Raw genomic sequence first — 13151 nt, 5'->3', positions numbered from 1 at the left:
TAATTAAGTGCAAATGAAATAACTTTATAAAGTCAACAAACCTTATGAAGATTGTTAGCTTGCCACAGAGAATGGCATATGATGATACTTTTTGGATAGGCTATTAAATACAGTATTTTTATTACTTAGTGCTAGAGATATGGAAACACAAGGACACTTTCACTGTCCAATAACACACTGCACTGGCAATGCCTTAATCGTAAGTGATCTTAGGATGCAGGGCATAATAAATTCTTTGTATTTTGCAATATTGCTTTCCAAGTAGTTCATTATAGAACACAACTTAAAGCTTTCTCTTTCAAACATGTTTAAAGGCCTATGTTTAAAATATGAAGGGAGGGACAATCTAGTAGCAGTAAGATAGCTGCAGTAGCTTGCAGTGGAACAGGTTGATGTAAATTAATTTCAAAACAGCTGTGAACAGGACTTTGGAGGACATGTCACTGTTCCACAGCAAAAACATGGCCTTACAGTAAGTGCATTGCCAACAATATAGTACACAGCTGAGCTGCATCTCTTTCTCATAGCCCTCCCAGGATCACCACTAGCAAGCAAACAAATCCATGTACTTATTGTGTTCTGAAAGCACGTGTTTATAAACAGCACATCAACTCCCAGTGGAGAGCACAGACTTTTCACCTTTATGTCAGAGTCGTTCTGTTTTGAAAAGAAATGTTCTACTCCAAGCCTCATAACTGGTGCATCCAATTTGCTGCAACACAGGCTATTCTCTCCTTACAAACTAAATGAGTAAAACAGTTGCTAAAAATAAGGTTGCATCCCCAAGTAGGAAAGCTGCAGTTTCCCCAGCAGTTTCAGAAGCACTGGTCCTGCAGAAATGTATCACACTGTCTAGCTAGGGTAAAGCACGGCAGCTCCAGTGAATCCTGTGAAAACACTCATTCCTACCAGCTCAAGAACTGATACAGCATCCTTTGTTCCTAAGGAAGAGGAAATATAGAAGCTACTGTGTTCCAGATACACCCTGACAGAAAGTGTAAGATACAGCATGAGTTTTATGTTTGATTTAGAGCAACCAAATTTTTTCAGTTAGAAAGGAAGGTTAGGAGTGAACGTGTCAGCAACGTGCAGACTCATGACCCATGACAGCTTCAGATATTTAGGGTACCTGCTATGAAACTGAAAGAGAAAATGGGAAATTAGAAAAATGTTTTAATGTTAAAATACTGTAACACTGGGGCAATGTCTGACATTGCATTAAATATAAATGTACGTACACCCTAAATGAAAATAAACATCAGTAAACTAATACTTCTGTTCCCATTTGCAAATTGTGACTAAAATGTAAACTATGAGATTTGATGAAATGGAAACCACTGCTTTAAAAGTCAATTTAAATATTTTTCATTCTTATTCTTCAGATAAAATCTACCCTATTAAACAGTAATCTGTAAATACAGGACACAAAATTAAGGTTTCTTGCACAAAAGAACTACTAAGAACGGCATCATACATTTTAAAAGTTTTTATAACATTTTCTAACAGCATGAGTGAAAACTTGCCTAGTCTATGAGCATCTCTTGAAATTTTACACGGAAATAAAAGAACTTTTACAATGTTCATTCTAAAACCTGAAACTCAGTAACTTACATAGTCTTGAGAATTGATGGCTTTTGATGCCAAAATATTTCATTAGTCATCAACGCTGACAGTAACTGAATAAGAGTCAGAAAAAGGTCTATTTGCCCTTAGGTACAATGCACTACTTGCTGAAAGGAAACAAGACTTCCTGCTCTTGATTTTGATGCAGGAGATTTGTTAAGATTTACTTGTCATCTGATACTATCAGAAGTTACTAAAATTAAAAGCAAAATTCACTTCTTCATAACTTCACTTCATAACTTTATCTTCCTGACAGAGAACAGTGAGGACTGAAATGTTACCAGTGATAGACTATTTTACATACAAAGAAAGTGTAGACAGAATACACAGAGCAATAGTATCAGCATCAATATTAAGAGTAGTAATTGTTCTTACTTCTGCAACAATACTAATAACTGTTCCCTATGAATTGTTCTTTAAATACTATTGTTTCATAAAGGCATTCCATGTGCGGAGAGCACTGTTCTCGGTGGGGCAGGATTTGATGAGGACTCTTGCACAAAAACTTATTTAAATGAATGCCAAGACAAGAAAGCAAGATAACAGTGATATTTTTAATCTTTTGAGGCAATGAGGCTTACATGATCAAGGCCTTTGTGCCCCCGCATTTCTATCTTACTCTTTTAATACCAGTATTACCTTCTAACTGAAGGAACTACTAGAATTTGCTGAACTATGTCTCTTAGCTTGTTCGGATGCCTAGAACTAGGTAGAACGACTGGACCCTCATCTACACATCAACCTGCATCAACATAAGTGGTATGTGCTTCTTCCAATGGAACCAATGGCAAATTCCATTTTCTTGCTCCAATAGGCACAGGTACCCATCCTCAAGATAATGATGAATACCCTTGACAACATGCTATGATTCCCCACAGGAAGAGTGGAGACCACACTAAGACGATCGTCACACTGAAAGAATCGCAATGTTCAAAGTAAATTGTAAGCTTTCACTAGACTAAAAAAGACACTGGATAAGGCACAAATATACACCACTGAATATAATATTTAAACCACAGTATACCAGGATTTTGCAATTCAAAAACATTTTACAACTCAGAAGGACAGCTATCTGAAAAAAAGAACCTTTCCTGCTAGGACTCTAAACTTCTTCATTTCATACTGTAGGGGTTCTATTGAGGGTACCTACTCTGACTTCTCTGGTCAGAGACTAACAGAATTTTTACTTTAAGTAAAAAAAACCTCTTTGAATTCTTGTATATCTCTGTATAAATTTCAAAAAGTACCCACTGAATGTCCATTTTAGCAAGCATTTAAAATTTTTATGCACCTGGAATACTAAAAGAAATCAGAGCAGCAGAAAAATTCACATTCATTGATAATGAAGTGAATAGTACAAATCAGAAAAGTGAAATATTTAAGGAAAAAGGGGGAAAAGAGAGGCAGGAATAGTAGTACATAAATCTACACACTGGAAATGATCCAAGTTGAGAAGTTCTCCAGATGTCAGTCTGTAAACAGTGCTTCATAAAATGAATTTCCCCATTAATTGTTGGCAGGAATAACTTCTAGAATATGGTATTACATTTGACCCACTCTTTTGCCCTTTTCTGTGTAGGTAAATTCTTGTCTGACATCACAGATGTTTTATCAGTTGTGATAAATCCAAGAAAGCAAGCTGTGGTCAGCAAAACTGTTTGATAGGGTACAACATGCATAAAATTACACTCAAGCTAATAGTGAACTTTGTTCACCAAAGGAAATGAGACTTCTCTTGTTTATTTTCACTACATCTGTTTTTGTAACACATTTCGTTCTTAAGTTGGAAAAAGACACCCACGCCCAAAGGAAACAAACATATAATACATACTGAACAAAAATTAAGTACTGACAGTTTTCCTACAGGTTCCTATCACCTTGTTTTTACACATTTTAACATGGCTCTAAAAGTTGAAAAACAGGAAAATAAAAGTAGTATACATCTAAAAAATGAAAACGTACTTTGAGGGGAAGACTATTTGGGTTTCCTCTTTCTCTTCCACTCCATCACAATCTAAACTATGCATAAAGTTTCCATTTTCCTCTGAAATTAACTCTTACAAGAGTCTACAGAAAAAAGAAAAAGCAGCTTCCTGAGCAGGCTTTGGCAGCAAGAGAGTCAAAATGTGAGCAGGAAGCTCTCTAAACAGCGGGTTTTGTCATCCATGTGTATACCATTATACAATGGAGATAATCTAAACAGCAAAATTAATTCATAGAGATTCCAAAACTATATGCAAAACCCTGTTCAGTTGGGTTTTCTGTGCTGTCCATAATTTTTAGGGAAGTGTATACTAAAAATGTAGTCTAAGGCATTAGAGATTATTCTTTCTAAAACAGAGTTAATCAGTTACTTCTACTGATTCTGCTAGCTACATTTATTCAAGTCCTGTAAATTTTATTAGGATCTGCCCATCAGAAAGTTGCTCGCTTGTTGAAGTAAACACTGCATGCAGGCTTTGTAGATAGATAGTGCTATTGCTGCTTTGTAGAACGAAGACAAAATAATAAAATCTATAGAAAAAAACAACACATATTTGAGTGTATGATGAGGTCCAGGGAACATTTATTCACATACCGGGTCTGGATTAGAGTCTGTCATTTGAATAGACACATTCCAGGAATGCAAGCATATTTCCATTGCAGAGTGTAAGGGGAGAGGGAAAGGATTTATTTTTTTTTTTTCCCCCTAAATGGGTGTCTGATAATGAACACGGTTACAATTCGCAGCAGAAAACAGTTCAGATATTCACTAGCAAAATGTAGAGTTGCTAATTACTCACTTATAGGTTTCGGAACATAGCACTTAAGTCTAATAGCGTGGCTACAATTGCGCAGTCACAAAATTCCATTGTTTTGTGCCTGATTTGACATAACCAAATTCAATGAAATGATGGAAAATATTTCTGTATTACATTCCATTAGAATAATAAATTAATGAAAAATCATACCAACTGAACATGCAGTTCAAGATCACCAAAACGTATTTTCAATGGGAGTACACAGAGACATACCAGACTGCTGTTTTGCTTTACCCTTGTTTTACTGAAATGTTTCTTAACAAAACTTCCAGTTCATAAATTCCATAGCTTGTCCTATAATAAGTTGCCACTATTTGCATTAAGAGCTATGCAGAGATAATTCGCACCAATTGTGCGGTGTCTGTTTGAGCTTGTAGCATGTTCAAATATTTTGAACATGCCTGAATTCATAAAATCTTGACCTAAGAAGTTCAGGGTACTTTGGCAGTATAACCTCTTTATGGGAGCAACTATGCTGTTTAAACTGTCAAATTGTCTTGGCCATTCTTCCAGGATGAGGTTCAGTGCATGTGGTATGCAAGTCATACAAATGGCATTGGGAAACACATTGCTAAGAACAGATCTAACAGCTGTTTTCATTAAAGAAACATTATTGGACATTCAGCCAAAAACACAATCAAAATCAACATTCAGTAGTACCCTTACTAACGCAGGACTGAGAATGCAATAAAATTAAACTATATAATGCCATTCAGTATCTGAAGTCATTTGTTACTCAGTATGAACAAAGGATGAATGATGACAGTTGTGCTTCAACCACGTAAGTGTACTGTTCCATCCAACAACCTATTCACCTGATAAGCACGGACTGCCTGAAAAACATGCTCTGTGTTCTGGTTTGTGTTGGGAGAGGTAATTGTTACTGAGTTTTGTAGTGCTTGGAGGACTTCCATCTGCCTTTATGTAACAGCATAAAAAAAATCAGCTTATAACAAGAACTTTTCAAGGGGAATATCAACTCCTGACAAACACCATAACAATAAAAATCATTGTATTTTTCAGAGTACACCACCTCACATAACACCTGGCGTTTTTTGTTGACCGGGTCTCACATCATCTTCCCCTTATTCCATGTACCACTAGGTGTAGCTTTCATTTAGCATAACTAGAAAAGGTTTTCTTTCAAAATGCTTAAATACAGCAGTAGCAGAAGTTATAGAATATACTAACATCAACACATTTTCAGGACAACATTCTTCATTCAGTAACAAACTCAATTTCATGCTACCCTTTTGGGGGGCAAGAGGAATATGCAAGGGTTTTGTCATTATTAGTTTTGTTTTACATATATAAATTCGTTTTGTGCACATAAATATACATCTATATGTATTAGGATATATATATGAAATATATAAAGAATTTTATACCAAATATTTTGTTTTCAGTAAGACTTTCTTCCAACTCTGTAGAGCTTGTATTTATTGCATTGTTTCAGTAATGCGCAGTGGTAAGGAGGCTACTACATCTTTAGACTTTTCTACCGATTTACATCAAAAACTTAAATAGGTAATGCTCCCTTTGATAAACATTTTCCTAATTATTTTTTCTAAAAGTGTATTCAAATGAATTTCTACTGTCATTTTGGGTTTCTATCTGCCAGCACACCCCAAGAGAACACCTGAAAGTCAATGTTCAGAGCAGCTGGGATCTCCGGAGCATGCTTGTCAAAAATACGTTCACAATATTGTCTTTATGTAGTCTCTAACCTTTCTTCAGTGTACACTGAAAGGAGACAGACTAGAATTGACTGTTGTAACCTTGATACCAAACCCTCCTGGTATTCACCATTCTAAAAAGTTTAGAGAAATGTTTTGCTCCGATTCCCATTTAAAACACTTACATTTCCTGGAGCACATGTATGAAGCATTCTTCAAGCTGAAGATGCAAGCATGCAGACACATATATAGACACTATATATTTGTATGTATATGTATACACACACAAATTTTGGACTTATTAGTGAAGAAAGAGCAAGCCCTCATTCCCTGCAGTCTGAAGTTGAAGAGGTAGTAAATGTTTGTGGTATGGTTTGCAGTTTTGTAACCTATGAGTTACAAAAGTGTTCTGTCACACAACCATACTGCAAGACTTTCAAGGTCAGTATTCTTAGACTGGTTCAGAAGAACAGACACCTGTTTACCTTCAAGGAGACTGAGGCATATTGACCTAAGCAAAACACTGTTTACAAGCTCTTAACAACAAGAGGAAGCTCAGTAATGCAGGTTAGTGAAAATGGGATTTTTGTCCCAGCTGTGAACGTGAAATAAAAGATAACACAATTTGCTGCACAAGGCCTTGTTATGCAGGGTCTTTGGGGTGTTTGAGACAGCCTTGATGGAACAGTAGTCACACAGCACTATTGTGATGGGCTACTGAAAGAGTAGTATACAGAATTGGTCAATTTGGAAAAGGATTATAAAGTAGTGTAATACACAAAATGTAAAATTTTAGCTACAGAAAACCAAGCTCAGATTTCAGTAGCAATTGCAATTGCTTTAATATTATGAAAGAAATTAATATTATCAGAAATGGTGTTGTTATGGAAACAAAAGAAGATACAAAACCCACAGAAATAATCACAAGATGATAAAAGAAAAATGCTCCAGAGTGATGATCAGGAAAAAGGTGAATGAAATTCTGAAATCCACCTGACAATGTTCCAAATAAGGATCAAGAAAGTAGTAATACTATTGAACAAGGTACTGGTAAGACATCTGGAATACTGTCTTCAACTCTTGTTACCATGTTCATGACAGATTAAATAAATGTGGAAAAAGTCAGCTGAAGATCATACAGGAATCACTTACCTTATTGACACGAGCAGATGACCAGTCTTGCTTAGCTAAGAGGACGAAAAATGGAACAGAGTGATCTTTACCAATAACGCAATTAGGCCAGAAATACTTAGTGTCTGGCAAAGTAAAAGACACTCTTAGAACAAGAAGGAATTGATCATAAATTAATTTTGACTTGCAGTTAGGTTTCTGACTACCAAGAGAGCAAGGGCTTTGAACAACCCCTAAACAGAAACCATGGAAGTAAACAATTGTATTTATGAATGGGACTAAATTACCTTATTCTAACACAGAGATGGAGTTTCTGAACCAGGAATTTCTTTTCTTCCTTTTCCCCTCCCCTCCACCCCCTCCAAATAGAAGATATAGGGAATACAGGACAAAACAGATATAGATTTATCTATTAGTATTCTGAAATTATCCAATTATGTGTTAGCTAATTACGAATAGTTATCCAATCATGAATTACTATTCTCTATTTATCTAACAGTATTTTCACAGCTTTCAAAGTGAACATGAGACACCACAAGCGGCTTGTCATACAACTTTCACTTCGTACTTCAGATTTTAGGGTACCCAGTCACAGTTACAAAAATGTTTTTTTAAAATGAGTAACCCCTTGTCCCAGTCAGGCTACAAGATGATCCTTAAAAACTAGATAGTTGATTGAGAGAATTAAATAAGCATAAGGCATAAAAGTAGCTGACTCAGAGCATCTCTGTATTCTACTTGCTCTGTCACTTACTTTACTTATCTTGGACAGTAGCAGCAATGTCAGCTTTTAAATAAGATGAAACAGAACAGTTAATCCTGTGCCTTCCCATATAAAAAGCCACTTTCTTTCAGACATAGCATTTTATTGTAGAAACAGACCTTGCTTTTTACCAAAAAAAAGCAGGTTGGATTTGAACACAGTTCTCCCTAAATATCCATTATGTTCTAGTGGATGTAATTCATTTGATGACATTAGCTAAATTGAGTCTCTCTCTCCTCTCTGAAAAGTTCAGTGCCAAGGTTCTCCTGAGTTATGAGAGGTTTTTGGGAGCGTGGTTTCTCATATCTTCAGATACCTTGTGTTTGGTAGAAAGGTACTTGGCAGTTTTGTGAAGTCGGTTCTCTTTAAGGTTTATCACGTGAAACACCCCAATCTCCTGGCTACTTCTGAAAATTCTTGCAGAGGATACTATACAAAATGTTTGCTTCTATCAGTAACCCCAGTAATGGAACATCACTTTTATCTTTCAGTTGTATCATTTTCATAACATTTGAACGCTATTGATGTTAGTAAAATTGCATGATTTACACAGATATAGATGTGGTACTAGTGAAATAATGAAATTCTATGCAGTTTGTAGAGTAAAATTTGCTGAATAGGAAGTTCTAAACAAAGGAAAAAATTCTGTCTGCAGGATAAGATGTAATTTTAAAGTATTATGTACAGTTCTGTGCTCTATTCTTCCAAATAAACTACATTAATTGAATGGCATTATGATCCTAAATGGAGCCAAAGTTGCCTTTTTTTTGATTCCTCCCAAAATCAATCCCAGAGATTTTAATGTTGTAAAAGATTGAGCTAACACAAGATAATACTTGGATTTATTTGGTCAGTGGAGTATAAATGAAGTATTAAATACTAGTGGGATTAACGTAAATATAAGTAATGTATGTTTTTTATTGCAGTATTGGAGCAAAGAAAGGTTATTATCATTTGATTTGTTCTTAGCTCCTAGTACAATTCATAAAAATCATAGCTGGTCATTAAGTAAAAGTGACTTTTTTTTTTTTTTTTTTTTAGACTAAACAACTACAATGTTGCTCAGGTTTTACATGTTATGGACAAATCTGATACTTGGGTACAACTGAGAAAGTAGAAATTTAGAATACATGAAAACAATGTGCTATCTTTGATACAATTAACAGGAAAGCAGGTATTTTCAGCAAAAGTTGCATTTCAGACGTGGAAGGGACCTTCTACGTTATAAAAAAGAGAATTCTCTTTCTCTCTTATGACTACTTTGACTCCTAGTGCCCAAAGGATCTATATGCTCTTTATCTTGGAAAGGCACCAGGTAGATGTTTATTGGGTTTATTTCAATAACATTAGAAGAGGATGCTTGTATCCGTGTTTATTTCATCACTTGAGTTGCCTATTTCCAAGTAGTATCTGGAGATACAGAAGACCAGAGGCTAGTTCATTACCCTCTTAAAAATACAATGTCTGATTACTTGTATTAAATTTCAGCACTTGGCATTTTATATCTTGTAGTCAAGTGTCTCTCCAAACGTAAATTTAGTAAGTTTGCTTGCCAAATACTTTTGGGAACCAGAATTGCCAGAACTAGAGTTTTTAAGTGTTTACAATATCACTGCTCTTTTTTTTAATGAAGTATTTTCAATAATACTTTGGTCCCAGAATCTTTACATTTTTTATTTTCCATTGTGAACTGATGGTTTACTTCCTACAGCTGGTTAAAGTAGCCAGGTAGCCTATTTTTTGTGGTGTCTCATGTTCACTTTGAATGCTGTGAAAATACTGTTAGATAAATAGAGAATAGTAATTCATGATTAGATAACTATTTATAATTAGCTAACACATAATTGGATAATTTCAGAATACTAATAGATAAATCTATATCTGGGTCCATCTTGGAGCCAGCTGGCATTAACTTTATGGGACACAGGGGAAGCTTCTAGCAGCTTCTCACAGAAGCCACCCCTGTAGCCACCCCCGCTACCAAAACCGTGCCACGCAAACCCAATACACCATGTGTATATTGGAAGCTGCTAGAAGCTTCCCCTACGTCTGATAAAGTTAATGCCAGTGGGTTCCAAGACGGACCCGCCGCTGGCCAAGGCCCAGCCCATCAGCAACAGTGGTAGCGCCTCTGGGATAACATAGTTAAGAAAGGGAAAAGAAGTTACAGGGGAGTAGCAGTTGCAGCCAGAGAGAGCGGAGTGAGAAGATGGGAGAGAAACAACTCCGCAGACACCAAGGTCAGGGAAGAAGGAGGGGGAGGAGGTGCTCCAGGCGCCGGAGCAGACAGATTCCTCTGCAGCCCGTGGTGAAGACCATGCTGAGGCAGGCTGTCCCCCCGCCCCGCAGCCCATGGAGCTCCACAGTGGAGCAGATATCCACCTGCAGCCCGTGGAGGACCCCACACCAGAGCAGCTGGATGCCCGAAGGACGCTGTGACCCTGTGGGAAGCCCACGCTGGAGCAGGCTCCTGGCAGTACCTGCACACCCGTGGCCCCGTGGAGAGAGGAGCCCACGCTGGAGCAGGTTTGCTGGCAGGACTTGTGACCCCGCGGGGGGCCCACGCTGGAGCACTTTGCTCCTGAAGGACTGCACCCCGTGCATGGGACCCATGCTGGAGCAGTTCGTGAAGAACTGTAGCCCGTGGGAAGGACTCACGTTGGAGAAGTTCGTGAAGGACTGTCTCCCGTGGGAGGGACCCCACGCTGGAGCAGGGGAAGAGTGGGAGGAGTCCTCCCCCTGAGGAGGAAGGAGCGACAGAAACAACGTGTGATGAACTGACCCAAACCCCCATTCCCCGTCCCCCTGCGCCGCTCGGGGAGGGGGGAGGAGGTAGAGAAAATAAGGAGTAAAGTTAAGCCTGGGAAGAAGGGAGGGGTGGGGGGAAGGTGTTGTAAGATTTGGTTTGATTTCTCATTATCCTGCTCTGATTTCACTAGTAATAAATTAAACTAATTTTTCCCCAAGTCGAGTCTGGTTTGCCCGTGACAGTCATTAGTGAGTGATCTCCCTGTCCTTATCTCGACCCACGAGCCTTTCGTTTTATTTTCTCCCCGTCCAGTTGAGGAGTGGGAGTGATAGAGTGGCTTTGGGGGGCACCTGGCATCTAGCCAGGGTCAACACACCACACCATGTTACAGAACCAGACAAAAAGAACATGCTAGAATCCCTAATTCTAGGCTATAAACACTAATTGTTTTGGGAGGTTAACTTGAACATTATTTGAAATTGGCTTTTACTGTCTAAAACCATTCTCAAATGAAGCTAGAGTTTTGCAAATGTGGATATGCTTCAAATTATTCGGTGGACTTTTCCCTATGAAGCTACTGATTAAAATAGCACCATGGCTGCTGCTCCTCCTATACTTCAGCAATGTCACTCCTCCTTTACTGGTTCTTTTTAAATTCCACCTCTTCCTTCTTTAAACCCTCTAGCCACAGCACTAACATATCATGTATACTTTTCTTCTCTACTCATACATCACTTGAAAGAAACTAACTTAAGTCCAAATACCTGTATCTGAGTGGCAAACCAAAGATCATCTAACTGTAGTTTGCTGCCATCAAACCTATGATCTTTTACATTAACTTCTTTTGACAGTATTTTTTAACAAAAGTTTAGTAACAGCATGAGCAATTTCTGTCTCCAAAATATGCATAATATTTAAAGTTATTCTGAATATTTTAGAGTCAAATTGACTACAAACACTATCAAATATTATCCTCTTTATGTCTTAGACAGCAGAAATATTTCATATGAAATATCAATTACATCTTTTTGACTGATTTTTTTTTTGTCTCACTTGATATCAGCTTTTAAGCTGACAGCACCAAAATTCATCCTGACCTCAGTAAGATCCAAATTCCTTCATTAAAAGAAATAACTTGATGGGAGACAATTTCTATTTAAAAAAAAACACACCAAAAACCCCACAAAACACATACCCCACAAAAAATCCCACTATGTAAACATCATGCTATTTAATTTCCTTGCATTAAAAGTCTGTGTTCGTATAAAGAATTTGTTGTATAGCCAAGCTCACTGAATGTCTCTGGCATTCTGATTCTTCTGCTTACTCAAAATGACTGAAACTGTAAGTTGTCTTGGCTCCTCTCCATAAAATAAGCTTAATGACTTCATACACAGAATGACTAAAGGCCAAGGATACATTTCATTGGTAAAAAAGTGTTCTCTGTCCCTTTGCTTTAATTTGGTCATGTCTACAACACCAAGTAAAGCAGAGCAATAGTAGTCTGTCTTGAGAGTGAAAGAGTTCACGTTGAGCTGTCAGTGTCCACACTGATCATGTTTAAAAGGTTTTTAACTCTGACCTGTTCTGAAACTTCAAATTTTGTTCATGATTTCAAATTCAACAAACAGTTCCCTACAGGTCAATGTACTTTCCTCCTCACATAAAATTTATTAAATCAGACCAGTATCTAGAATGCAACACATCCCGCAACAGTCTATGAGTACATGACAATACATTATAGGATTTTAAAGACTTCAGAAAGCTTATTTTAATTGAGCAGTCATTTCAACATATGCTCATGAAGTTTTCTTCTATGTGTAACTACCTACCGTTTCACAGACGGACTCATGAATAACTTTAAATATAAGATAAAGTGATTAAATGGTTATTATTATGAAGCACTACAACATTGACATTAAGACACTAGCTATACTTCCTTCATATACAGAAAAAATATTTGTTAGAAATACTAAGCAAGAAACTCCATTGACTAAGTATAGACTTTTCCTTTCTAAATGACCCAGAACTAAAAGCGAAATTGGAAAAGACATTGTCTAGATAATGATTTGCCCAAATAGAGTTACTGAAATCCAGATTTAGTTTCCGTATGTAGTCAAATAGCCTGCAGGTATAATATCTTCAGCTGGCACCAGGCTTAATGCTTTTTTATCGATCTGCCCATAGCTTAAGTGCACACATAAGGATATGGATTGTTAAACAATTCTTGTTATCTATCACTGATTATGGAAATATAATACATCTTGTAGCAGCATCTGCACTTTCTCTAACATAAAATGCTACTTACAGCAGACTGTTCATTTTATGCTGTGAACTCTCTAACACTTGTGGTATTTTTTGTGCACCAGCTAAATGGCTGAATTTGTTAAGCACCAATTACACAACAG

At 37.1% G+C, this 13151-nt stretch overlaps 2 protein-coding genes across 5 annotated transcripts in view; one reads left to right on the top strand and one right to left on the bottom strand.

Annotated features, from left to right (window-relative positions):
• Positions 1-13151, top strand: part of LSM5 (LSM5 homolog, U6 small nuclear RNA and mRNA degradation associated) — a 756742-nt gene that overhangs the window by 388998 nt on the left and 354593 nt on the right. The gene's annotated exons all lie outside the window — the stretch shown is intronic.
• BBS9 (Bardet-Biedl syndrome 9) overlaps positions 1-13151 on the bottom strand; it is a 308542-nt gene that overhangs the window by 120830 nt on the left and 174561 nt on the right. The window lies entirely within an intron of this gene.

Source organism: Gymnogyps californianus, chromosome 2 (assembly GCF_018139145.2).
Source record: "Gymnogyps californianus isolate 813 chromosome 2, ASM1813914v2, whole genome shotgun sequence".
Classification (NCBI taxonomy): domain Eukaryota; kingdom Metazoa; phylum Chordata; class Aves; order Accipitriformes; family Cathartidae; genus Gymnogyps; species Gymnogyps californianus.
This window is presented reverse-complemented; position numbering and strand designations above follow the sequence as displayed.